Source organism: Coregonus lavaretus, assembly GCF_964263955.1.
Source record: "Coregonus lavaretus genome assembly, chromosome: 8".
NCBI classification, from domain to species: domain Eukaryota; kingdom Metazoa; phylum Chordata; class Actinopteri; order Salmoniformes; family Salmonidae; genus Coregonus; species Coregonus lavaretus.
Genome location: NC_139995.1, coordinates 14672570 through 14699251, shown reverse-complemented (window position 1 = coordinate 14699251; position 26682 = coordinate 14672570). Strand labels below are relative to the sequence as shown.

Genomic DNA, 26682 nt, shown 5'->3' with positions numbered 1-26682 from the left:
GGAGTGTGACTGTTTGAGGTTGTGGACAGGTGTCTTTTATACTGATAACAAGTTCAAACAGGTGCCATTAATACAGGTAACGAGTGGAGGACAGAGGAGCCTCTTAAAGAAGAAGTTACAGGTCTGTGAGAGCCAGAAATCTTGCTTGTTTGTAGGTGACCAAATACTTATTTTCCACCATAATCTGCAAATAAATAAATTAAAAATCCTACAATGTGATTTTCTGGATTTTTTTTCTCAATTTGTCTGTCATAGTTGACGTGTACCAATGATGAAAATTACAGGCCTCTCTCATCTTTTTAAGTGGGAGAACTTGCACAGTTGGTGGCTGACTAAATACTTTTTTTCCCCACTGTATGTTTATGTTGTGCGGTCGGAGTCCGCACCTTTGGGGGGGGGATACTGTCACGCCCTGACTCTGGGGACTCTTATATGTTGAGTCAGGGTGTGTATATTCTTTGTTATGTAGTATTTTCTATGTGGGATCTAGTTGGTGTAGATCTATGTTGGCCGGTGTGGTTCCCAATCAGAGGCAGCTGTAGCTCGTTGTCTCTGATTGGGGATCATACTTAGGCAGCCTATTGGCACTAGTGGGTTGTGGGATCTTGTTCCGTGTAAGGTTTGTTGTGTGTTACCTTTGGACTTCACGTTTCGTTTGTTTGTTGTTTTGTCGTGTGTTTATTCAGTGTAAATAAACATGTACGTATATCACGCTGCGCCTTGGTCTGACCCGTCAATGAACGAATTTGACACTATAGGCCACTGAAAACATAGTTAAAGTAATTAATACTCAGAATCTCATTAAATTAATTATTGTTCCCCTAGCAGGTAAAAGCTATAGTATTATCTCAAGGTAAAAAGCATTTAGCTTCATAATTATCGGCTAGTCAAAAGCGTGTTATAGCATTATTATTCTATTAAACCTATTGATCTCTATAAAGACAGACGAGAAAACAATCCTTATGTCTATTAGAGCTGAAAGTAATTTGAGGGGGGATGCCTTTGTCAACTGGCCCTGAAATTGGACTTCAGTATGGTGTGGTGATCGGCAGTGTTCTGCTCTCACGCTGGGAGTGATTGATTGAGTTATTAAAGGGACAGTGCTATAAGGTGTGATTTGTAGTTACACCATAAGCAGGCGAGAAGGGCTATGGTCGAGATGGAAGGACCACTGGATTAATCAAAGTAGGCAAATATGAATATCCATGGACCATGCAAATACATCACCACCACATATGTAACAAGGAAATCGCTGTCTCTCATGGAAACAAATGGAAATATATTGTCACCTCAGCATTATGATGAGTGACTGCTTGTTGTTTTACTGTTTCTGTGCTAGCATCTCTGGCTGTTGATCGTCAGAGTGTGACAATGGCTTGGCTCCTGGCATTTTCTGATGCAGTTTGTGGCAGTGCTCTCCTAAATTCTTATTCTATTCATCTCCAACTGGGCATTGTGGTAGCTACATTCGGTAAAGGGCTGCTGCCTGCCAATACCAGGTATCCAATTTGATCAATATCCTATTAATGTCTTCTCAAGTCAATGTTACATCAAGCTTATTGATTTGAGAATTTTTCTTAATTCCATTGATAATGGTGATTAACTGATTTCAGAATGATAAGACATTGTAATCTGAGAGGCTCTAATTCTGGGATATTTGTTTTCAAATGCAATGACCTTCAAATGGGTTCACTTTTTTGTCTGAAAAGGATTCTGTCTGTAAATGCATGTCATATCTGCGCCCTATCTATGGGAGATTAATACTACCCTGTCCCACTGAACTACTCCAGTGCAGGAGAGAAACGTTCTTTCTAATAGCTCAGCTGAAGCATGAAAGATATGGGCAGAGTTTCTCAATTCCTTGACCTTGAACCCATTTATGAAGTCTTTTTACATTGCCTTTCTCCGGAGAGGGTCGCCTAGACATCCACTCTGGCTCCCAGAGCATGGAGAAATGCGTTCCCTCTAAAGTTATTGTAGAGCCGGTGTATCTGCTCCACTTGTTCCACCAGTGTATCTGGACCACATGTATCTGGCATTATCTCCACGGAGGAGAAAGGAGGAGGAGGAGGAAGAGAGAACAGGCTCTCTAAATTACATTTACATTTAACATTTAAGTCATTTAGTAGATGCTCTTATCCAGAGCGACTTACAAATTGGTGCATTCAACTTAGGATAGCCAGTGGGACAACCACATCTTGATCACAGTAAGTACACTTCTTCAAACAAGCAGCTGTGAGCAAAGTAAGAGCAATCAACTACAACTACATCTCGATCACAATAAGTACATTTCTTTAAACAAGTCAGTGCTAGCAGGTGAAATAAGTCAGGTGTTTAGACAAAAGACAGTGGTAGTAAAGGGGGGGTTGAAGGATTACTATTATACTATTCCAGGTATTCCTTAAAGAGGTAGGGTTTCAAGTGTCTCCGGAAGGTGGTCAGTGACTCCGCTGTCCTGGCGTCGTGGGGGAGCTTGTTCCACCATTGGGGTGCCAGAGCAGCGAATAGCTTTGACTGGGCTGAGCGGGAACTGTGCTTCCGTAGAGGTAGGGGGGCTAGCAGGCCAGAGGTGGATGAATGTAGTGCCCTCGTTTGGGTGTAGGTTCTGATCAGAGCCTGAAGGTAAGGAGGTGCCGTTCCCCTCACAGCTCCGTAGGCAAGCACCATGGTTTTGTAGTAGATGCAAGCTTCAACTGGAAGCCAGTGGAGTGTGCGGAGGAGCGGGGTAACGTGAGAGAACTTGGGAAGGTTGAACACCAGACGGGCTGCAGCGTTCTGGATAAGTTGCAGGGGTTTAATGGCACAGGCAGGGAGCCCAGCCAACAGCGAGTTGCAGTAATCCAGACGGGAGATGACAAGTGCCTGGATTAGGACCTGTGCCGCTTTCTGTGTAGGGTCGTACTCTGCGAATGTTGTAGAGCATGAACCTGCAGGATTGGGTCACCGCTTTGATGTTAGCAGAAAATGACAGGGTGTTGTCCAGGGTCACGCCAAGGTTCTTTGCACTCTGGGAGGAGGACACAATGGAGTTGTCAACCGTGATGGCGAGATCATGGAGCGGGCAGTCCTTCCCCGGGAGGAAGAGCAGCTCCGTCTTGCCGAGCTTCAGCTTGAGGTGGTGATCCGACATCCACACTGATATGTCTGCCAGACATGACATGCAGAGATGCGATTCGCCACCTAGTTATCCGAAGGGGGAAAGGAGAAAATTAATTGTGTGTCGTAGCAGTCATAGGAGAGACCATGTGAGGATATGACAGAGCCAAGTGACTTGGTGTATAGAGAGAATAGGAGAGGGCCTAGAACGGAGCCCTGGGGGACACCAGTGGTGAGAGTACGTGGTGCGGAGACAGATTCACGCCACGCCACCTGGTAGGAGCGACCTGTCAGGTAGGACGCAATCCAAGAGTGAGCAGGGCCGGAGATGCCCAACTCGGAGAGGGTGGAGAGGAGGATCTGATGGTTCACAGTATCAAAGGCAGCAGATTGGTCTAGAAGGATAAGAGCAGAGGAGAGAGAGTTAGCTTTGGCAGTGTGGAGAGCCTCCGTGACACAGAGAAGAGCAGTCTCAGTTGAATGACCAGTCTTGAAACCTGACTGGTTAGGATCAAGAAGGTCATTCTGAGAGAGATAGCAGGAGAGTTGGCTAGAGACGGCACGCTCAAGAGATTTGGAGAGAAAAGAAAGAAAGGATACTGGTCTGTAGTTGTTGACATCGGAGGGATCGAGTGTAGGTTTTTTGAGGAGGGGTGCAACTCTCGCCCTCTTGAAGACGGAAGGGACATAGCCAGAGGTCAAGGATGAGTTGATGAGCGAGGTGAGGTAAGGTAAGGGAGAAATGGTCTGGAGAATAGAGGAGGGGATAGGGTCAAGCGGGCAGGTTGTTGGGCGGCCGGCCGTCACAAGTCGCAAGATTTCATCTGGAGAGAGAGGGGAGAAAGAAGTCAAACCATAGGGTAGCTCAGTGTGAGCAGGACCAGCGGTGTCATTTGACTTAATAAATGAGGATCGGATGTCGTCAACCTTCTTTTCAAAATGGTTGATGAAGTCATCCACAGAGAGGGAGGAGGGAGGGGAGGAGGAGGAGGATTCAGCAGGGAGGAGAAGGTGGCAAAGAGCTTCCTAGGGTTAGAGGCAGAGGCTTGAAATTTAGAGTGGTAGAAAGTGGCTTTAGCAGCAGAAACAGAGGAAGAAAAAGTAGAGAGGAGGGAGTGAAAAGATGACAGGTCCGCAGGGAGTCTAGTTTTCCTCCATTTCCGCTCGGCTGCCCGGAACCCTGTTCTGTGAGCTCGCAATGAGTCGTCAAGCCACGGAGCAGGAGGGGAGGACCGAGCCGGCCGGGAGGATAGGGGACATAGAGAGTAAAAAGATGCAGAAAGGGAGGAGAGGAGGGTCGAGGAGGCAGAATCAGGAGACCGTAGTGTTGGAGGAGAGCGAGAGAGAAAAGGATACAAAGTAGTGGTCGGAGACTTGGAGGGGAGTTGCAGTGAGATTAGTAGAAGAACAGCATCTAGTAAAGATTAGGTCAAGCGTATTCCCTGCCTTGTGAGTAGGGGGGGACGGTGAGAGGGTGAGGTCAAAAGAGGAAAGGAGTAGAAAGAAGGAGGCAGAGAGAAATGAGTCAAAGGCAGACGTCGGCAGGTTAAAGTCACCCAGAACTGTGAGGGGTGAGCCATCCTCAGGAAAGGAACTTATCAAGGCGTCAAGCTCATTGATGAACTCTCCAAGGGAACCTGGAGGGCGATAAATGACAAGGATGTTAAGCTTGAATGGGCTAGTGACTGTGACAGCATGGAATTCAAATGAGGAGATAGACAGATGGGTCAGGGGGAAAAGAGAGAATGTCCACTTGGGAGAGATGAGGATTCCTGTGCCACCGCCGCACTGACCAGATGCTCTCGGGGTATGCGAGAACACATGATCAGACGACGAAAGAGCAGTAGGAGTAGCAGTGTTTTCTGTGGTAATCCATGTTTCCGTCAGCGCCAAGAAGTCGAGAGACTGGAGGGTAGCATAGGCTGAGATGAACTCTGCCTTGTTGGCTACAGAACGGCAGTTCCAGAGGCTGCCGGAGACCTGGAACTCCACGTGGGTCGTGCGCGCAGGGACCACCAGATTAGAGTGGTAGCAGCCACGAGGTGTGAAGCGTTTGTATGGCCTGTGCAGAGAGGAGAGAACAGGGATAGACAGACACATAGTTGACAGGCTACAGAAAAGGCTACAATAATGCAAAAGAGATCGGAATGAAATTAACTAAACATCTGGGGAAGCGAGAGAGCAGGGCCTCCCTCGACTAACTCCCGCAGAACAACTTGGCAGAACTGTCTTTGTTTCAGGGACAGTCTTCGTTTTGGAGACAGCTGCCGCAGACAGCTGCCGCTGAACAAAGAGGTTGTGCTAATAACACTAAGCTAATTGCCTAGCACAAGTATGGCCACTCCCCCTCCTATTGAGTTGTAATCTGCAGAGAACAAAAGAAGTGGCTGGACTTGCATCCAGTGTGAATGGGTAGCAATCGGTTCTTAAGCAGACTGGGTAGCTTACTAACTATGACAGACAGACCGAACCAACACAGTTTACAAGTTAAAACAATTCTACTTACAGAATCAAGCAGGATCCTTCCAAGACTATTAGTTGGCACTCCTATGCAGAAGCTCAGGAGTCCAGCAGCTGCTAGAAGACACTTGATTCAGCTGGGCCTGGAGTAGTGATGGGGGGGGAAATCGATACTGGTACATATCGGGATATTGTTTTTGACAATATATATTGCATATTTTTTGGTGTGATTTTTTACCCCCTTTTTCTCCCCAATTTCGATCTTGTCTAATTGCTGCAACTCCCCAACGTGGTCGGGAGGCGAAGGTCGAGTCATGCATCCTCCAAAACATGACCTGCCAAACCGCGTTTCTTAACACCCGCCCGCTTAATTAGCCGCACCAATGTGTTGGAGGAAACACTGTTCACCTGACGACCAAGGTCAGCCTGCAGGCACCTGGCCCGCCACCAGGAGTCGCTAGAGCGCAATGAGCCAAGTAAAGCCTTCCCGACCAAACCCTCCCCTTTCCCAGACAACGCTGGGCCAATTGTGCGCCGACCTATGGGACTCCCGATCACGGCCGGTTGTGATACAGCCCGAGCTAAAACCCGGGTCTGTAGTGACGCCTCTAGCACTGTAATGCAGTGCCTTAGACCTCTGCACCACTCGGGAGGCCCACAATTATATTTTTTGACAGTATCGCAATATGTTTTGGGAACTAGTCGGCTATACCTACACCAAAACTCCAGTATTTTTGTTTTCAGCACTTTTGTTTCCATGACTGATCAAAACGTGAGTTATGATGAGTTTCTGGTATTGAGAAGTTCAAGATGCCAGAATTTACTTAGACATTCTGTGGAGATTTTATACCAAGTATTTATTGGATCACGAGCTCGTGGGTTCATCTAACAAATGGACAATGCTTTGCCCTTCGTCAGTTGAACTCACTTGAACAAAGGAAACACTCTACCTTATATACCTTCTATTACCCTCTTCCTGGCAGACATCTGGTAAGTCTCCATGGGCACTCCCTGTTTTTGATGTTCATCACTCTTTACCCCAAGTCACTATCCTGCCCATCACTCATGCTATCCTAAACATCACTAATCTACCTTGACATAAGGAATGTAGACTTCATGACCCCAAACCACTTATCTCGTAACTATACCTCTGTCCTCACAATACTATGACATGACATCATTACAATTCATTATTTATTTATATTTTTTTGTGGTAAGTGACATGACTTAACCCCAACAATTCACATATAACTTTATATAAAATACAATATTCTCCAATCAGTAGTACATATATCTCTGACTAGATCCTAAACTATGCTAGAAACTGAGAATTGATCCCTTCAACCTTTCATACCTGAATCCAACTTGATTCTCCATTTATTTAATCAACAAAGGTATAAATTCTCTGTCATCTATCTTATGTGATATCAAACCTCTCAAACCTCTATAAACTCAGTCTGAGTAAAAGATAAACACATAATTAACTACTATATATTCATGCTAATAATCTATGTAGTCAAAACCTTATTTGTATATATAAGGAAAAATCCCACATAGACATCCCCCCTTTTAAAATGACCCCTTTTTCTGAGCCATGCAACCAAGAAAACATACATAGAAATAAATTGTGACCATCATGACATCATCCATACAAAACAATTCTACATAACCATTACGAAATTACATGAAACTATAATCTGAACCCATTAATATAAAAATAACAAAAACACCCGTCTTCATAATTTCTACTCCGTCAGAGGAACCCCACGTTTTTCCCTGGTCACAAGGGGCTCTATCTGATCCACTGAGATATTCATCTGTCCACATCTACGATCCTGTAAACCTTAAATTCCATGTTATACATTTCCACCTTAACATTCCTTGTCCTCAATCAACATTATCAATGGAATCTAAACTGGAACAAGATGACAAAGAAGAATAATTAGTCCTCTCCCTCTTTGCATTAACATTAACTGATACATCTCTAACTGTAATCACAGGCATGTTATTAATCGTTTGTACAGATCTTAAAATCAATCCCCGAAAAATGTGAAAACAACACCCCATAAATATTGCTACAATAATTACTATGGCCACTAGAGGACCTATAATGCTTGCCATCTATGTTCCTATTGAATTACCACTAAAGAAACTTTGAAAAGACTTCAACAGCATTCAAATTACCATATCCTCCTAATCTTACTATAATAGCATCCAATACTATGTGATTATCAATTACACATTCTAATGATTAACATCTCAGACCCAATTCTTAAAAACTCATTATTGTTAAAATATACAACTTTCAACTCCGACTTTGTTCTCCTATTATTCCTAAGATGACATACACATTATAACACTCTATTATCACTCCCTGTTAAATCATTACATCCCTAAACTATTCCTACTTTAATAATTCAACCAAATTCAGATCATATGAAAATATCATAACCCCATGATAATAACCAATTAAGTACTTTCCTATCAACATAGATATTTACCACTCTAAACATCCATATCAATATCACCCAATACTTCAAATTTATATCATTACTAATATGTTAATACTTTAACCCAATTAATCAACATATTCATGATTTCATTCACAATCCTCACCTTAACTTCCATTACAACTTTCAGAATGTATACTTATATTATCATACATTATAAACATTCATAATTCAATTATGACCTTCCTCATCCTGATAATATATACAGATCATTATCTCAATGCATTCGTAATACTATTAATTTAGCAGTGTATATACCTACTACCCAAATTATCAAATTTAGATAAATCCAATTTTATTATCAACAAGCAACCCCTTTATTCCTCCCGGCACTTAAATCTTCTAGCGTCTCTTCATTATGTTCTTCAGACATCTTCATATTTCAAAATGACTTTCCCATTACAATGTCACAACTACAATGTCTCATTCGATTTACCACCAACTCCACAACCTCAATGTCATGTCCATTTGTCAACCATTATACCAACAACATGAGAAATGTTGCATTTGAACAGATCTTTCTCCATTCTCACTCAATGGTGAACTCCTTTCCCACTCCTTCGATATAAAAACATGAGAAAATACTTTGATATCTTTGATTGGTTGTTGTAGACCAGTTGCATGTAGAAGTGGTATTTTACAAAAACGTCTTCAACGCATCTGATATTCATCTTCAGCCGGTTCATAATTTGTTACTTTTACTTATTTAGGTTCACACTATGCTAGGCCAAATTATCCCTACTATGCATTAAAACAGCATCTGTGTTTATCTCACTAGAAGACAAAACATAACAGTTTAATTGATTTCATATCTAAACCAATAAATCCATATAAACATTCACCATATGACAAATTATTATGCTTTAACAATTATTCTTACTACCAATTTCTAATATACTTCCTAATTTCTATTATATAAACCCTTTAAATACATATAACCGAATGGAATGACAGTCATTAGATTCCTGAAAAATCTGAAAAATCGTGAAATTATTGGAGGTCTATAGCTCTGTTCCTCCACTGAGGTAATCAGCCATAACCCACATCTCATCAGTATCATTCCTCAAACATCGTCCTCCATCACCTGATAATTGTTATCAACAGTATCCTCATCTCTAATCGTCAGTTTCCTCGTAGCCATCTGTTGCAGTGGTTGACCTGATACCTGTTCAATCTCCCCTCTATCCATACCTCCGTTGGTGTAGACTGTGTGATGATGCATGAACCTTCTTCCTTCACTAGTTCTATGATCATGCAGAGTCCTTCTCCATTTATCACCATCCCTCTGTGGATTGTGTCCTTCTATCAGCGTACCAATATTCCCTGCTTCCAAAAACACACAAACAAAACAAAACAATGCTCCGCCGAAGTGGTGCCATCTTCCTCCTCTGCGTTAGAAAAGTCCTACAATGGTACATACAGATCTAGGAATCTCTCTCTCTTACTTGCCCCTCCATCAATGTAGTCATCAATACCTATTACTAACCTTCCCACTTGGGTGTTGTCCATCAATGACTTCCTTAATCCTTTACCACCACATAGTCTCCAAGTCACAGAAAATGTCCAGATTCTCCTGGTAGGTCTGGCAGAGAAGCCTTCACCTTTTCGAAAGAAATCTTCATAACATTGTTAGTTGAGACACAGCATGCTACTTCATCCTTTCTTCTTATCAGTCCTGATAAGCCTTTTAGATTAGGAAGTGCACAATCTTTCAGCTTGTTGCAGTCCACTCATGTCTTAGAAAGGCCTCCTCTAAATTCTGCCTTATACCACAAATACATTTTCCCCTAAAACATTTAATCTAACCCATAACACATTACTTACTACTGCTCATATTCTTAATACAATATGAAAATATACCAATAAATCCTCATACCATTAATACTACCCCCTTTTTTGAACACATGAGTCACAACGTGATTCATGCTTTCAAAAACAAAACACCAACATTGTATATTAAATCATAATAAAAATGAAATAAAAATGACAACATTTGATAATACCTTTACTTACTTCTATTCTGTAAAGTAATCCAAGATTAGTACAATTAACTAGCAACAGGTATCCCTCATTTAGGATAGCTCCCTCTCTCTTTAGTTATTTTATGGTTTGATTCATATATATTATTACCAAATTATAAACTTTTTCACAATTATCCTTATCATAACTAACCCCCAATTCAGCATGCCTCTAGGATTTACAGTGCGGGTGATCAAGTCACACTATAAAGCCAGGACAGATTGCAGAGGTCATTGAAATCATTCAATGAATTGTTCCATCCAATAGTATACTAAACATTACCAACATTCAAAACCTTTCATAAATGTTATGTACCCAAAGTGTACATTAAATCCTCATGACATTTATTCTCATAATAAATCATGTATACCCAAAGATAGTAATTACACACAAAACCTGCTACATATATCCACAGTCCTATCTCATCAATAATCATTTGTATCAAACTAATTCCTCATAACTACTCCATAAAAAGATTATATAAAACCTTTCACAATATTAAAACCACTCCAATTTCTTCGAGTATACAATGATTATGTTTAATTGATTACCCTTCAGATCATATCCTCTTTAATTCTCACAATAATTATTAAACCCCAAATCTGCTCCTTATTATCCAATATTAAATGATCCATTATCTTTTACATAATCAACAACAAAAGAAAATCAGTTTCCTTTACCATTGTTCCTGTCACCCCTGTAAGTGTCATATTTAATTCATTAGCCAATACCATCACTTACTTTGTTTAAGACTTGATATTTTATCCCCGGCATCTATTTAAAAATTGTTCGCTACGTTGTCTCCTACTCTCCCCTTATCATAATGCTATAGGAGACTTCCATCAATCCTGGAAAAATAAATGCCCCCTCACAAGACACTGGATAATACCATGTTTATTAAGTTAACGACACCTTCTACTATAAACCTATAACCCCTTTCTAGTAATTTAATCATCGCAAACTGTTGCATTGATGTTTTAAAATATAAACATATTGTTTCATAATCCAAAACCAACAAAAAGATGTCTACTTAATCCATCAGGCCAACAGCAACAACTATCTCCCATCGTTCAACATATCTATAAACAGATTATCGTTATCAGAAGTAATGAACCGTCGTCATAACTCACCGCTGTTTAAACAAACTATATAATGTCATAATAAGAATGATCAATTATCAAATATCGTTCCTTATTCAACTATCTAGACATGTTCTTCATTAGTAAATCGTCTCCACAAAGCAATACTACCTAATAACATATTATCATTCACCTAAATATAAATAATAACTTATATTAAACAATCCCATTCAACATCAAGTCAACCTGTCTCATCACCCAATTAACTTACTTACTTTTTAAACCCTCTACAATATCTATCATACTCTACTGCTAATTTTCCTTATAACGGTACCTCAACAGATGACAAATTACTGTGAAGTTATAGTCAAAACAAATAAAACATCCAATTCAAAGCTATACTATTTACTATGTGTCGGTAAGACAATCCCTTTTACAAAATGTTTATCAAGTCACCTATTAATCTATGTCAATATCTTCAATGTAAAAGTTTTGCTTTCTATCCCTCTCTGGGTTTGAACCAGGGACCCTCTACACATATCGATAACATTCACCATCGAAACACCATACAAAATCCGTAATCTTTGCAAAGCAACTACTTCCAGTTCATAGAGCAAGTGACGTCACCTAATGAAAACCGCACTAGCTCTCACCGCTAACTAGCTAGCCATTTCACACCGATAGCATTCAACCCCCTATGACTTCCTACTCCACAGCAACCACTGATCCTTGTACACGTAACTTAACCCATTATGTCCCTTACAGCGCTCTAACGTTTCAGCGATACCCAGTTGCTAACACCCGCAGACAAAAACATGGACATTCTTCCATGTTTTACTAGCAGACCAAATAACACACTCTCAAACAGCGTTCTACATTAACCTCTACCATAGGGTTTAAAAACTAACGTAACAACATTAACCATCCTAAATTGCTCTAGTAAAGTCATGTATGTTCAGTTTATTTATTACGATAGTATGTCCATAATACTTCTAACAAAGCTACATTATCCCTAGTTTAAAAATTTTTTATTTATATAATTGTCTTAGTTCCCTTGCTTCACTCTCCATGAATATACAGTGGGGAAAAAAAGTATTTAGTCAGCCACCAATTGTGCAAGTTCTCCCACTTAAAAAGATGAGAGAGGCCTGTAATTTTCATCATAGGTACACGTCAACTATGACAGACAAAATGAGAGAAAAAAATCCAGAAAATCACATTGTAGGATTTTTTATGAATTTATTTGCAAATTATGGTGGAAAATAAGTATTTGGTCAATAACAAAAGTTTCTCAATACTTTGTTATATACCCTTTGTTGGCAATGACACAGGTCAAATGTTTTCTGTAAGTCTTCACAAGGTTTTCACACACTGTTGCTGGTATTTTGGCCCATTCCTCCATGCAGATCTCCTCTAGAGCAGTGATGTTTTGGGGCTGTCGCTGGGCAACATGGACTTTCAACTCCCTCCAAAGATTTTCTATGGGGTTGAGATCTGGAGACTGGCTAGGCCACTCCAGGACCTTGAAATGCTTCTTACGAAGCCACTCCTTCGTTGCCCGGGCGGTGTGTTTGGGATCATTGTCATGCTGAAAGACCCAGCCACGTTTCATCTTCAATGCCCTTGCTGATGGAAGGAGGTTTTCACTCAAAATCTCATGATACATGGCCCCATTCATTCTTTCCTTTACACGGATCAGTCGTCCTGGTCCCTTTGCAGAAAAACAGCCCCAAAGCCTGATGTTTCCACCCCCATGCTTCACAGTAGGTATGGTGTTCTTTGGATGCAACTCAGCATTCTTTGTCCTCCAAACACGACGAGTTGAGTTTTTACCAAAAAGTTCTATTTTGGTTTCATCTGACCATTTGACATTCTCCCAATCCTCTTCTGGATCATCCAAATGCACTCTAGCAAACTTCAGACGGGCCTGGACATGTACTGGCTTAAGCAGGGGGACACATCTTGCACTGCAGGATTTGAGTCCCTGGCGGCATAGTGTGTTACTGATGGTAGACTTTGTTACTTTGGTCCCAGCTCTCTGCAGGTCATTCACTAGGTCCCCCCGTGTGGTTCTGGGATTTTTGCTCACCGTTCTTGTGATCATTTTGACCCCACGGGGTGAGATCTTGCGTGGAGCCCCAGATCGAGGGAGATTATCAGTGGTCTTGTATGTCTTCCATTTCCTAATAATTGCTCCCACAGTTGATTTCTTCAAACCAAGCTGCTTACCTATTGCAGATTCAGTCTTCCCAGCCTGGTGCAGGTCTACAATTTTGTTTCTGGTGTCCTTTGACAGCTCTTTGGTCTTGGCCATAGTGGAGTTTGGAGTGTGACTGTTTGAGGTTGTGGACAGGTGTCTTTTATACTGATAACAAGTTCAAACAGGTGCCATTAATACAGGTAACGAGTGGAGGACAGAGTACTTATTTTCCACCATAATTTGCAAATAAATTCATAAAAAATCCTACAATGTGATTTTCTGGATTTTTTTTCTCAATTTGTCTGTCATAGTTGACGTGTACCTATGATGAAAATTACAGGCCTCTCTCATCTTTTTAAGTGGGAGAACTTGCACAATTGGTGGCTGACTAAATACTTTTTTCCCCCACTGTAAGACATTCGCTTTTCTGTGCGTCCTAAACTACATTAAATTTCCCTGTAATCAACTAAGATCATAGCCACACAATGAAACCATCACTCCGCCATTATCAGAATGAATGAGATCTATTCAACTATCCTTTCTAAGTAGGCTACAAGTACCACCAAACACTTGCTGTAGTTTACCATCATATATTGAAATCATCCATTTATCACGATACAATTTATTTATAGACATATTCCACCATTCTCACTCGTTTAATCTAGCAAAACCTTATTCAATGCCCAAAAAATTACTACCACGCACTCTTCTTTCCAAACCCGTTAACATTTTAACATTTTAGTCGTTTAGCAGACGCTCCTATTCCGAGCGACCCACAATTAGTGAGCTCATACATTTTTTATACTTATACTAGCCCCCCTTGGGAATCGAACACACAACCCTGGCGTTGCAAGCACCATTCTCCACCAACCGAGCTACAAGAGTCCTGCTATTTAAACCACACACACTTCAAATCATACATTCAACATCACCAAACCAAATACTCCGTCGTACCCATTCAATCAACACATCAGCAGTGGAATTTACACTCATAAATGCAGATTGTTACTCCATGCCATTGAAATGATACATAAATTCCACAAATAGCGCCATTACAATGATTTCTCATCTTATTCCACTATCACATGATCCAACAACGGTATAAACTTAGAAAACCCATATTAATTACTTTCCCACCCATTACATTGGGTGAGCAAGTTTAATACATATATAACGTTATAAACTTCTAGGTACTCACATCAAATAATCCCTTCGTAGTGTTTTTAACCATTCTTAATCGGCACAAATCTCTACAAACATTTTTCCAGCGGAACCAAAAATAAATAAATAAATAGACTGTAATTTCCTGGACACTGCTCTGTCTGTCCAGAAAATATAGCCTATATTGCTCTCTAAAATAACGTCAATCTCCATACCACTCCTTGATTATTCTATGAATTAATTAAGTTATATATCGTAACTTCTTATCCAAACTTATATCAAATTATTATACTCATTTTTAGAACTAATTTTTTACCCTTCAGATTCAAATTACCTACTGCTCTTTGTTCATAATATCGCCCATTTTGTCCCGTTCAATTACTTAACTTTACATTCCTTTTACAAAATACTTATTCTTAACTGCTGATTTGCCTGTAATAATTTAGTCACTTCCTGTCTCTTGCTTCAAGTTTAAATGAAGCTCTGCTTTACGTTTACTGGTGACTGTTTTTCCAGATATCGCTCTACTAAGCTGGTCATTAATTACTTATTAGTTCATGCAATCATTAGTAATTAAATACTTAAATAAAATCCCCATCTGTATTAAAATGTCGTTTGCCTATTTCTGCCATTTTGGTGCTATTATTGAATATGTTACATTGCATTGGCTCCAACTACTGGCCATTTTGAGTAATTCATCAAAATATTAATTCAAAAAGGGCCTCAAACCCACTCATTTATAATGTTTTTTTTTTTTTACCATTATGAGTTAAACATCACAATAAAGGACTCAAACCTTTATTTCTGCTCTGTTGGAGAATCGAACCTCACAACTCTGCACTAAGGACTGTAACCTTCAACCGTAGGCTTACATACAGTACATGGCCTCAAACCATATCCTTAATGTCCTTAAACATTCATGATGTCGTACACTGTATAATCTCGTCATGTCTACCAAGGACATTTATCGCTGAGGACTCGAACCTCGCATCTTTCTACGTTCGTCTACCAAAGACGTTTATCGCTGAGGACTCGAACCTCGCATCTTTCTACGTTCGTCTACCAAAGACGTTTATCGCTGAGGACTCGAACCTCGCATCTTTCTACGTTCGTCTACCAAAGACGTTTATCGCTGAAGACTCGAACCTCGCATCTTTCTACGTTCGTCTACCAAAGACGTTTATCGCTGAGGACTCGAACCTCGCATCTTAAAAATGTCTATCCTGTCGTCACGGGACTGACATAACCCATCTACCTTACTTTAGGACACGAATCTAACTTATCATAATAAAAGAGCCTACACCCAATGTTGTCAAAACCCACTCTACTACTTCTGTTTTATGTTTGATCCTTTACTCAGACCAAACCCTGTTTAGAATAATAGCACCCTATTATCATCAAACTCCTTACATCTCATTACATAACTCAATACAACCCCCTTTAAAAATATTGAATTTCAAACGTTTGTTACAGTTCAGCTTTACCACAGATAAGCAGATTTTGACATAATCAAAAAAATGAAAGTCTGCTTACCTGTTAGTTGAGCTGTAGACTGCATCCTGTTCGTGAAGACGCCAATCTGTTATGATGAGTTTCTGGTATTGAGAAGTTCAAGAATTTACTTAGACATTCTGTGGAGATTTTATACCAAGTATTTATTGGATCACGAGCTTGTGGGTTCATCTAACAAACGGACAATGCTTTGCCCTTCGTCAGTTGAACTAACTTGAACAAAGGAAACACTCTACCTTATATACCTTCTATTACCCTCTTCCTGGCATACATCTGGTAAGTCTCCATGGGCACTCCCTGTCTTTGATGTTCATCACTCTTTACCCCAAGTCACTATCCTGCCCATCACTCATGCTATCCTAAACATCACTAATCTACCTTGACATAAGGAATGTAGACTTCATGAACCCAAAACACTTATCTCTTAACTCTACCTCTGTCCTCACAATACTATGACATGACATCATTACAATGTGTTTTCTCATGGTTCTTTCTGGTCCCTCTGCAGCAGACATATGCTGAGCAATATGTTTGGAACATCGAATCGCAATACATATAGAATCGTGAGAATCGTGAGAATCGCAATACATATCGGATCGGCACCTAAGTATCGTGATAATATCGTATTGTGAAGTCCCAGGTAATTCCCTGCCCTAGTCTGGAGGAGTGTTATCTGAGTGATAGGCTGGGAGTGGCTGTAATACGTGAGGCTTAGAATATGAATAGTTGAATGGATACTGGAAGAATTCACAAAGTAGATGCTCCTCAGTGCTGGACTCCTTCTGGTCCTTTTTTATTCATGCTGAGGTAAGATCTGCAAATTCATTTTCTGTCACCTGCTATTGGACTTCAGATTGGTTTGGGGAGGGGGGTTCAAACAACTATTGCTTTTCAGCATTGCCACCAGATGGTCTTGGGCAGTCAAAGGCAGCCCTAAATATTGCATAGCAGGGGGGAACATCAATTCGTACCCCAGTCCGCCTTGGAACATGTAAAGAGTCCTCTCCCAACTAAAAAAAACAAAACAGAAGTTATTTTGAATTCATGTCTTGACTCTCATCGTCCCCCCAAAAAGGTACTTACCTGCAGTTGTGTAGATATTACAAGAACACCTGGGACCAAGTGCCTATGGGTGTATATTAAACAGAGTTCTAGGAGGCAGTTGTAGCTCTAACTGAACAGTGGAATTGGGCAGTTCCATGTTGGATAAATGGAAAACATATTAATGAAGAGCAATCATTAAAGAAAGAGGATTCCAGTTGTGTTTACCGCTTAATCCACATAAGCTTGGGTACTATTGTGGTAGCAATTATAGGCATAATAGACTTTTTATGCAATATCATGCAATTATTTTACACTATCATCACAATTATTATGTTGTTATTCCTATGTTAGGACATTACTAGGGTTGCAAAGGGAGGGTATGTTACTGGAAATGTTCTAAGTTTACCAGTAAACTACCAGAATTTTGACATCTAGTGGCCCCTTTGGGTACTTCAGATTATCACAGGTGTTTGTAATTATCTCGGGCCCTCTGTGTGGCCTTATCACATGTAAAATATATACAATAATCAAATAAGATGATTTTCAAATAAACTTTTGAATGACAAAGCTGTAAAACATTATCCTAAAAATATAACATCAACTTAGTGAATACCATTGCTGAGTAATATGAGGGTTTCAGCATGAACTATCCTTTATAATTTTTTTACCCACTTTTATTAATTTGACTATGTCAATATGTCTTTGTTATAAATGTTTTGGCGCCAAACTGGTGGCAGTTGTGAAAAAAGTATATAATTGGAAGAGTTGCAGAGTTAATTGAAAATATACCATTGCTTTTTTCATAAATTAGGCTATTTTCTCTTGAACCATATGGTTTATCCACTATGGACAATACGGACACACACATTTAAAAAAATCTACTATATATGAATACATAAAAAAAAGTTATCAAGTATAAATTACCAAAGTTACCATAGAAGATTCCGGTAACTTTAGTAAATTTCAGGTAGCTTTGCAACCCTAGACATTACACCCTTGAAGTATGTAGACTACAAAGCCTGAAACTATGCTCAACTTTCCATTTCTGTATAGGCCTAACCTAGGCCTATACAGAAAGGTTAGGCCCATTTCTGTATAGGCCTAACCTTTCTGTATAGGCCTAAACCTGCGGTGTCATAAACTCTGAGAAGGCAATCAGTGGATGTCATTTGCATTGTATTAGACTGACCCCAAGGCACAGCTTTGAGGATGCAATCTTCACTAAATTTCCAGCTCTTTGGGCCAAGGTTTTCTAGATCAGGGAAATGCACATCTAGGGGAAACTGAGTTTGAATAATATCTGTTATCTTTGGTTATTGTAGGGTTGTTCTGTATGTTTAGCATCGGTGATGGCTCAGACTGATGTGTATTGCATAGCTTATACAGTGCTATGAAAAAGTATTTGCCCCCTTTCTAATTTTCTCTACTTTTGCATATTTGTGATACTGAATGTTATCAGATCTTCAACCAAAACCTAATATTAGATAAAGGGAACATAAGTGAACAAATAACACAACAATTACATATTTATTTCATTTATTTCATAAACAAAGTTATGCAACACCTAATTTCCCTGTGTGAAAAAGTAATTGCCCCCTTACACTCAATAACTGGTTGTGCCACCTTTAGCTGCAATGACTCCAACCAAATGCTTCCTGTAGTTGTTGATTAGTCTCTCACGTCGCTGTGGAGGAATTTTGGCCCACTCTTCCATGCAGAACTGCTTTAACTCAGTGACGTGTGGGTTTTCAAGCATGAACTGCTCGTTTCAAGTCCTGCCACAACATCTCAATTGGGCTTAGGTCTGGACTTTGACTAGGCCATTCCAAAACTTCAAATTTGTTGCTTTTTAGCAATTTTCATGTAGACTTGATTGTGTGTTTTGGATCATTGTCTTGCTGCGTGACCCAGCTGCGCTTCAGCTTCAGCTCACAGACGGATGGTCTGACATTCTCCTGTAGAATTCTCTGATACAGAGCAGAATTCATGGTTCCTTCTATTAAGGCAAGTCGTCCAGGTCCTGAGGCAGCAAAGCATCCCCAAACCATCACACCACCACCACCATGCTTGACCTTTGGTATGATGTTCTTACTGTGGAATGCAGAGTTTGGTTTTCGCCAGGCATTACTGGAACCATGTCGTCCAAAAAGTTATACTAAAAGTTATATCTGTCCATAGAACGTTCTTCCAAGAGTCTTGATGATCATCCAGGTGCTTTTTGGCAAACTTGAGTCAACTTTTTGGACGAGATGGGTCCCATTATGTCTGGCAAAAACCAAACACTGCATTCCAATTAAACTGTGGACTTGGCACTGTCATTTTGTTTTGGCCAGTGTGATATTCATACAGTGCCTCTCTCTGCTCTTGTCCACTGCCCGTGAAGGATGTAGCTAGTTGTGCTTGTGCCTGGACTGCCATGCATGTCAGATGGTCTAGTTGGATATTAAAGTTCCACTGGAAAGGCATTCTCTCTAGGCAGTTTGACAATGGAAGGCTTAACATCGGCCTCTGTCATTCCACAGGGTGGAGCGTCCTATCCCCCTCTGTAGCCTGAGACCCCGTGGTGCCAGGCCAGGCCAGCTGAGAGGTACTGCTGCTGGGTAGACTCTGTGGCCCATGGCCCCTGGATCTCAGTCCGGATGGACCTCCTAACCAGCACAGCTGTCCCTGCTGTTCCTGATTCATTACAATGTGTTTATTAGGACTAGATTAGCATGTGAGGTGCTCATCGACGGGGCTGTAGTGGAACAGCTTGTGAGCTTCAAGTTCCTTGGTGTCCACATCACCAACAAACTATCATGGTCCAAACACACCAAGACAGTCGTGAAGAGGGCACGCAAAGCCTATTCCCCCTCAGGAGACTGAAAACATTTGGCTTGGGTCCTCAGATCCTCAAAAAGTTCTACAGCTGCACCATTGAGAGCATCCTGACTGGTTGCATCACCGCCTGGTATGGCAACTGCTCGGCCTCCGACCGCCTGGCACTACAGAGGGTAGTGCGTACGGCCCAGTACATCACTGGGGCCAAGCTTCCTGCCATCCAGGACCTCTATACCAGGCGGTGTCAGAGGAAGGCCCTCAAAATTGTCAAAGACTCCAGCCACCCTAGTCATAGACTGTTCTCTCTGCTACCGCATGCCAAGCGGTACCGGAGCGCCAAGTCTAGGTCCAAAAGGCTTCTCAACAGCTTCTACCCCCAAGCCATAAGACTCCTGAACAGCTAATCATGGCTACCCGGAGAATTTGCACTGCGCCCCCACCCCGTCCCCCTTTTTTACTCTGCTGCTACTCTGTTTATTATTCATGCATAGTCACTTTAACTCTACCCACATGTACATATTACCTCAATTACCTCGACTAGCCCCCGCATTGACTCTGCACCGGTACCCCCCCCCCCCCCCCCGTTGTATATAGCCTCCCTACTGTTATTTTATTTTACTGCTGCTTTAATTTTTTTTGCTTAACACTTTTTTTTTTTTTTTTACTTTACATTGTTGGTTATGAGCTTGTAAGTAAGCATTTCACTGTAATGTCTACACCTGTTGTATTCGGCGCATGTGGCAAATACAATTTGATTTGATTTGATTTGAGGTGGACTAGAGTCAATCCCTGACCAGTAATGCAATAATATATCAGGGTGGATATAGGCAGCTCTCTTCTTTGACTAAATATAGCCAACTCTCCTTTCATATTGTAACAGATCTATACTGAACCAAGCAATCATTTGAACAAAAACACATTTGCTTATTTTTGTATTTCTAGACTTCCTCCTCATTACAGAGGGAAAGGTAATATGCCCTCCAAGCTGACTGACTCATCAATGTTCCTCCTCAAACATGACTACGGTTCTATTCCATTAAGGGATTCATTAGCCAGGGTATCTCGTTGATGACAGTATTAGAGAGAGCTCAAGTCCTGCCGATGAAATCTAACACGGTGTCTTAGTAACAGGGAGCCTGCCCGCCTGCCCGCCTGCCCGCCTGCCTCTCCAGGTGCACTCACCTGCTCCTCCTCTGGAGAAGCAATTATTCTTTGTGTGGCAGGATGAAGGAGGGGGTGCTCCCCAGATGGTCACAGAGCCAAGCCCCTGCTAATTGGTGATGTTAGGGATTCAGACCAGATGCAAGGAGCTCCTCGCTCTCCTTCTCCTCCTTTTTGCTTTGCTTCCTTCTTTCTCCACTTTTGTTTTGTTTTGTCAACACTTTCTTTTGATATGTATATCAATAAATGTTTTATTCATGCAATCTAGGAAATCAGTCGGTTTAGCCCCGTGCCCCTCTTTATTTCTTCACCACCATGATTCACCATGTGTGTGGGTTCACATTTTCAAAGGCGTTTTTCTGAAAGGCTGTTACAATTAAACAACCGGGTGAAAATGAATGATTAATGCAAGTGTCAATCTCACACCCAGAGAAAACAGCGCAGGTGGAACTGCAGATACATGGCATTCTTCTCTTTTTCTGACAGCCTCCAGTCTTTTTAATGAGTCTGTGATGCTAATTGAGTGGCTGGGAGGGAGCATTGATCAGCGCTGCTCCCGGCAGAACAACTCAAAGGCAGGGGCAGAGGCAGGGGCACGGGCAGGATGTGCTGTTTGGCGTAGGTTTACAGTTCCTGTCTCCCAAAGGGCGTGTGCACCTGTTCCAGAATAACGGCTCTGGCTCTTCCTGTTAATCATCACTCTAAAGATATGACGTTTAATTTAAACTTTGCTGTACTACGATCATGTCAGCGTTTATTAAGTCTCATAATGCCTGTGACAGCAGAGGCCATCTTTGTAAAGAGCAAGTTACTATGACTCATGGATGGTAGTTTGTTTTTTCCCCCTGCGTGACTGCCTATCAGTTGCCATGGAACTTTGCCTGATGCAAGCCAATTCAAAGTTTACCAATGTAGTAAGCCAATGCAAGTGCGTTCTGGTCATGTAGCAACGATACAGTACTATCACACACTGATACTTTACATAATACAGTTGGTGTGTTGGTAAAAAAACGGAATTAAATAATGTTTATCCACTGTTACAGTAACTCCACCACCTCGTCTATGTGCTCTCCTCATCAGTAAGTCCTATGGTCATGTAGAGTACAACTGCAAAATATTCACTGATAGAATGCTATGCACATAGTCAATACCTGCTTGAAACTTTACTCAATTGCCTGTTTGGTTGAACATTCTGTTCTGTTTTTATTTTCCCCCAACCTGTACAGTAGCTTTATGGTTTAATATGTATTCTCCAGTCTCTGCTGTTGTTACATCATCTATCCAGGGAAAGAGGCATTGTGGACCTGAGACTGGGATACACACACAAGTCTGTCACATCACTGGGGACTTCAGTCTAACCAGTAAGGCTGCCTGTCTGAGTGGAAACAAAACAAGTCAAATTATACCAGCTCAAGTACAATGCAGTGGGGGCAAGCAAACAATATTGTTTTTTCTGTATTCTCTATCACAGACACCCTCTACTGAAATTATATTATTTTATAATGGAAAAGAAGAATTCAGGTGCACACACACAAACATACACGCATCAACTAAATATTTAAACCCATTCATTTTAAATAAATACCAGATAGGCCTACACACTTGTGAAAACATCTGCCAGTCTTCACATACAGTGGTGAAAAAAGTATTTAGTCAGCCACCAATTGTGCAAGTTCTCCCACTTAAAAAGATGAGAGAGGCCTGTAATTTTCATCATAGGTACACGTCAACTATGACAGACAAATTGAGAATTTCTTTTCCAGAAAATCACATTGTAGGATTTTTAATGAATTTATTTGCAAATTATGGTGGAAAATAAGTATTTGGTCACCTACAAACAAGCAAGATTTCTGGCTCTCACAGACCTGTAACTTCTTCTTTAAGAGGCTCCTCTGTCCTCCACTCGTTACCTTTATTAATGGCACCTGTTTGAACTTGTTATCAGTATAAAATACACCTGTCCACAACCTCAAACAGTCACACTCCAAACTCCACTATGGCCAAGACCAAAGAGCTGTCAAAGGACACCAGAAACAAAATTGTAGACCTGCACCAGGCTGGGAAGACTGAATCTGCAATAGGTAAGCAGCTTGGTTTGAAGAAATCAACTGTGGGAGCAATTATTAGGAAATGGAAGACATACAAGACCACTGATAATCTCCCTCGATCTGGGGCTCCACGCAAGATCTCACCCCGTGGGGTCAAAATGATCACAAAAATCCCAGAACCACACGGGGGGACCTAGTGAATGACCTGCAGAGAGCTGGGACCAAAGTAACAAAGCCTACCATCAGTAACACACTACGCCGCCAGGGACTCAAATCCTGCAGTGCCAGACGTGTCCCCCTGCTTAAGCCAGTACATGTCCAGGCCTGTCTGAAGTTTGCTAGAGTGCAATTGGATGATCCAGAAGAGGATTGGGAGAATGCCATATGGTCAGATGAAACCGAAATAGAACTTTTTGGTAAAAACTCAACTCGTCGTGTTTGGAGGACAAAGAATGCTGAGTTGCATCCAAAGAACACCATGCCTACTGTGAAGCATGGGGGTGGAAACATCAGGCTTTGGGGCTGTTTTTCTGCAAAGGGACCAGGATGACTGATCCGTGTAAAGGAAAGAATGGGCATTGCAAGGGCATTGAAGATGAAACGTGGCTGGGTCTTTCAGCATGACAATGATCCCAAACACACCGCCCGGGCAACGAAGGAGTGGCTTCGTAAGAAGCATTTCAAGGTCCTGGAGTGGCCTAGCCAGTCTCCAGATCTCAACCCCATAGAAAATCTTTGGAGGGAGTTGAAAGTCCGTGTTGCCCAGCGACAGCCCCAAAACATCACTGCTCTAGAGGAGATCTGCATGGAGGAATGTGCCAAAATACCAGCAACAGTGTGTGAAAACCTTGTGAAGACTTACAGAAAACGTTTGACCTGTGTCATTGCCAACAAAGGGTATATAACAAAGTATTGAGAAACTTTTGTTATTGACCAAATACTTATTTTCCACCATAATTTGCAAATAAATTCATTAAAAATCCTACAATGTGATTTTCTGGATTTCTTTTTCTCATTTTGTCTGTCATAGTTGACGTGTACCTATGATGAAAATTACAGGCCTCTCTCACCTTTTTAAGTGGGAGAACTTGCACATTGGTGGCTGACTAAATACTTTTTTTCCTCACTGTACCTGTTGAAGGGTAGTGAAATTAGTCATTAATTTATTTGCATCCTGCTTCGCACAAATACAATAGTTTACCACTCAACAATATCCAATATCCATCAGTTTATGTGACTATCATTTGAAATAGGGCCTCTTGACGTGCTAGTCACACACATGTACACACGTACACGCATGTACACACACACACCACAAACACAGTATGAACATAATTTTCATAATTTATTTACAGAGTGAGAATAGACAGCAGTCTGGAAGAAGCCAACCCCTTCACAATGCATTTTCAGTCCACTAAACAGCTCTCACTGGGTGCAAAAATGTAAAGATCTTACCAAATATTACCATTTCAAGTGTTCAGTCAAAAATTATCTACCTCCAGTTTCTCTTGTCATTGTGGCTGCAGTAAATCAATGTAAATCTCATGTGAGACAGTAGATATCTATTACATATCTTTCTTAGATTAATTCATTCATTTTTTTCAGTGAGATCTGTTGAATTCATTGAATCCGGAACAAATTAGTTTGATCATTTTCTCTCTAGATGAAAAAAAGACACATTCTGAGAATAAAAGCTGGTGTCCATGAAAAGTTCATAAAGGTCATCCCATAATCAGTGGGTGAATAAAATTGGCTTGGTCTTAATATAGATGGCAACAATAATCACACAAAATTCAAATCTGTTTACTTCATCTTTTTGGAATAGGGTTTATGGCCTCTGTCTATGTATCGTAAACTTTCCAATGGATTCTCCATTAAACAATAATCTATTCCATTTGTAATCTCTGTGTTAAATCTAGCAAGGATGTGGGCATTACTTAAATCCTAACTTTTTCTCAATGTATTGAGGAACCTGATTATGACCCCATGAAAGTTTGATGGAAAAGTATGAAAACACCATCTCTGTCGCATAGCCTGAATTTTGCATGAGAAATGGTGAAAGTGTGTGTATATGTTACAATTATGAATGCACCAATTTGAGCCAGGCGAGAATTCAGAGCGCTGGGGCTCCTTCTCAGCGGAAGTATACTCTGGTGCTTTCACCTGACAAGTTTCCTCTACCAAATATCATGCACGTGACTCGTGCTATAAAGCTATAATCGTTTTTATTTGTATTTTATGTGTCTGGGGTACGGTATGTGAGGCCACCAGGGAGGACAGTAAAGATAGCTGCATGTGTTCCATGAGGCTTTAATGGTGACCTACTTTTACTGTAGAATAAGATGTACAGTACACTATTATGTCTGCACTTAATGAGAGTGAAGATGATGTGCTGCTTTCGTTAACTGTATCACATACTGGCAATACAATATCCCAAATTGGGAACGGTAACGTGTCGTCAGTGGAGACTCCACATCTGTTGCAGAAGTGATATGAGTTTAGACTTGAGGCAATTTACTGTAAATTGTCTTCAGTCATTAAGTTTACACATGCATTCTTTTGCTAAATCATGTTAGAGCCACTCCCGAGTTGTTTTTCCAACAGGCCTAGTTTGAAAACAGGAAGAAAATATTTTAGGTCTGCAGGGAGTTCTGTATCGTAGTTAGGGTTTTTGTTTTGAAATGCATTTTGTCACATTAGCTTATCAGTCACGTGACGTCTCCAGCATGTTTTTCTGTTGTTTTTCATTTTTCCTCAGGGGAGGTACCTTAGAGAAGATCCCAAACAGAAACAACAGATGTGTTCATTTTCATTGCAAAGTTCTGGGAAAAACAGAGCTTATCTTTCCCAAAATTAGCATGAAGTTCTCAGTGACTGCTCACAGGGCATCAAAGGCATGTAATTATATAAATTGTGCAATTTGTGAGGGTAGGACAAAAGCTACAGTCACAAAAACAGAAAATCATTCCCCCTGTAAGGTATTTTGGCTGTTATTGTTTATTTAAACATTGCATTGAATAAGGCAAATTGCCGTGTTTTGAGTGGCTTTGTTATTTACTGAACAATGTAGCATTGATACATCCTGCTGCTAAAAAGCTTTTCTATTCCGGAGACAAAATAAGTGGCCTGGATCTCAATTGTAGAGGCAATATCACCACCGCTGCACGCCAATAAGAACACTGACCTTTGATGTTATACACATTTCAGGAACCAGTCATGAATATCTTTTAGCCAGGCTAGCCACAGGCAGGTGTTAAATACACTCTTTACTTGTGTTTTTATTTTTTTATTATTGTTTATGACTCCTCAGACAGTCCACAGTCATGTCTTGATGGATCTGGTTAGAGTATGAGTTTGCTACTACTGCAGCGTACAGTGGAAATGGCTGGAGATTGGCAGGGTAATGTGGTCTACTGTATAACCCTTGAATCACATCTAATCACATTCTAGGCCAAAGGTAAGATGGTTACAAAGGCTGTCACTTGTCCTTTATCCCATGGCTTACTGATACTAAAGGCTTTTGTTAAGTCATGCACAGATAGCCCATTGGAATCCCAGCTGCCCATGGAGTA

General features: G+C 40.8%; 1 protein-coding gene across 1 annotated transcript in view; it reads left to right on the top strand.

Annotated features, from left to right (window-relative positions):
• Positions 1–26682, top strand: part of cntn4 (contactin 4) — a 188306-nt gene that overhangs the window by 42037 nt on the left and 119587 nt on the right. The gene's annotated exons all lie outside the window — the stretch shown is intronic.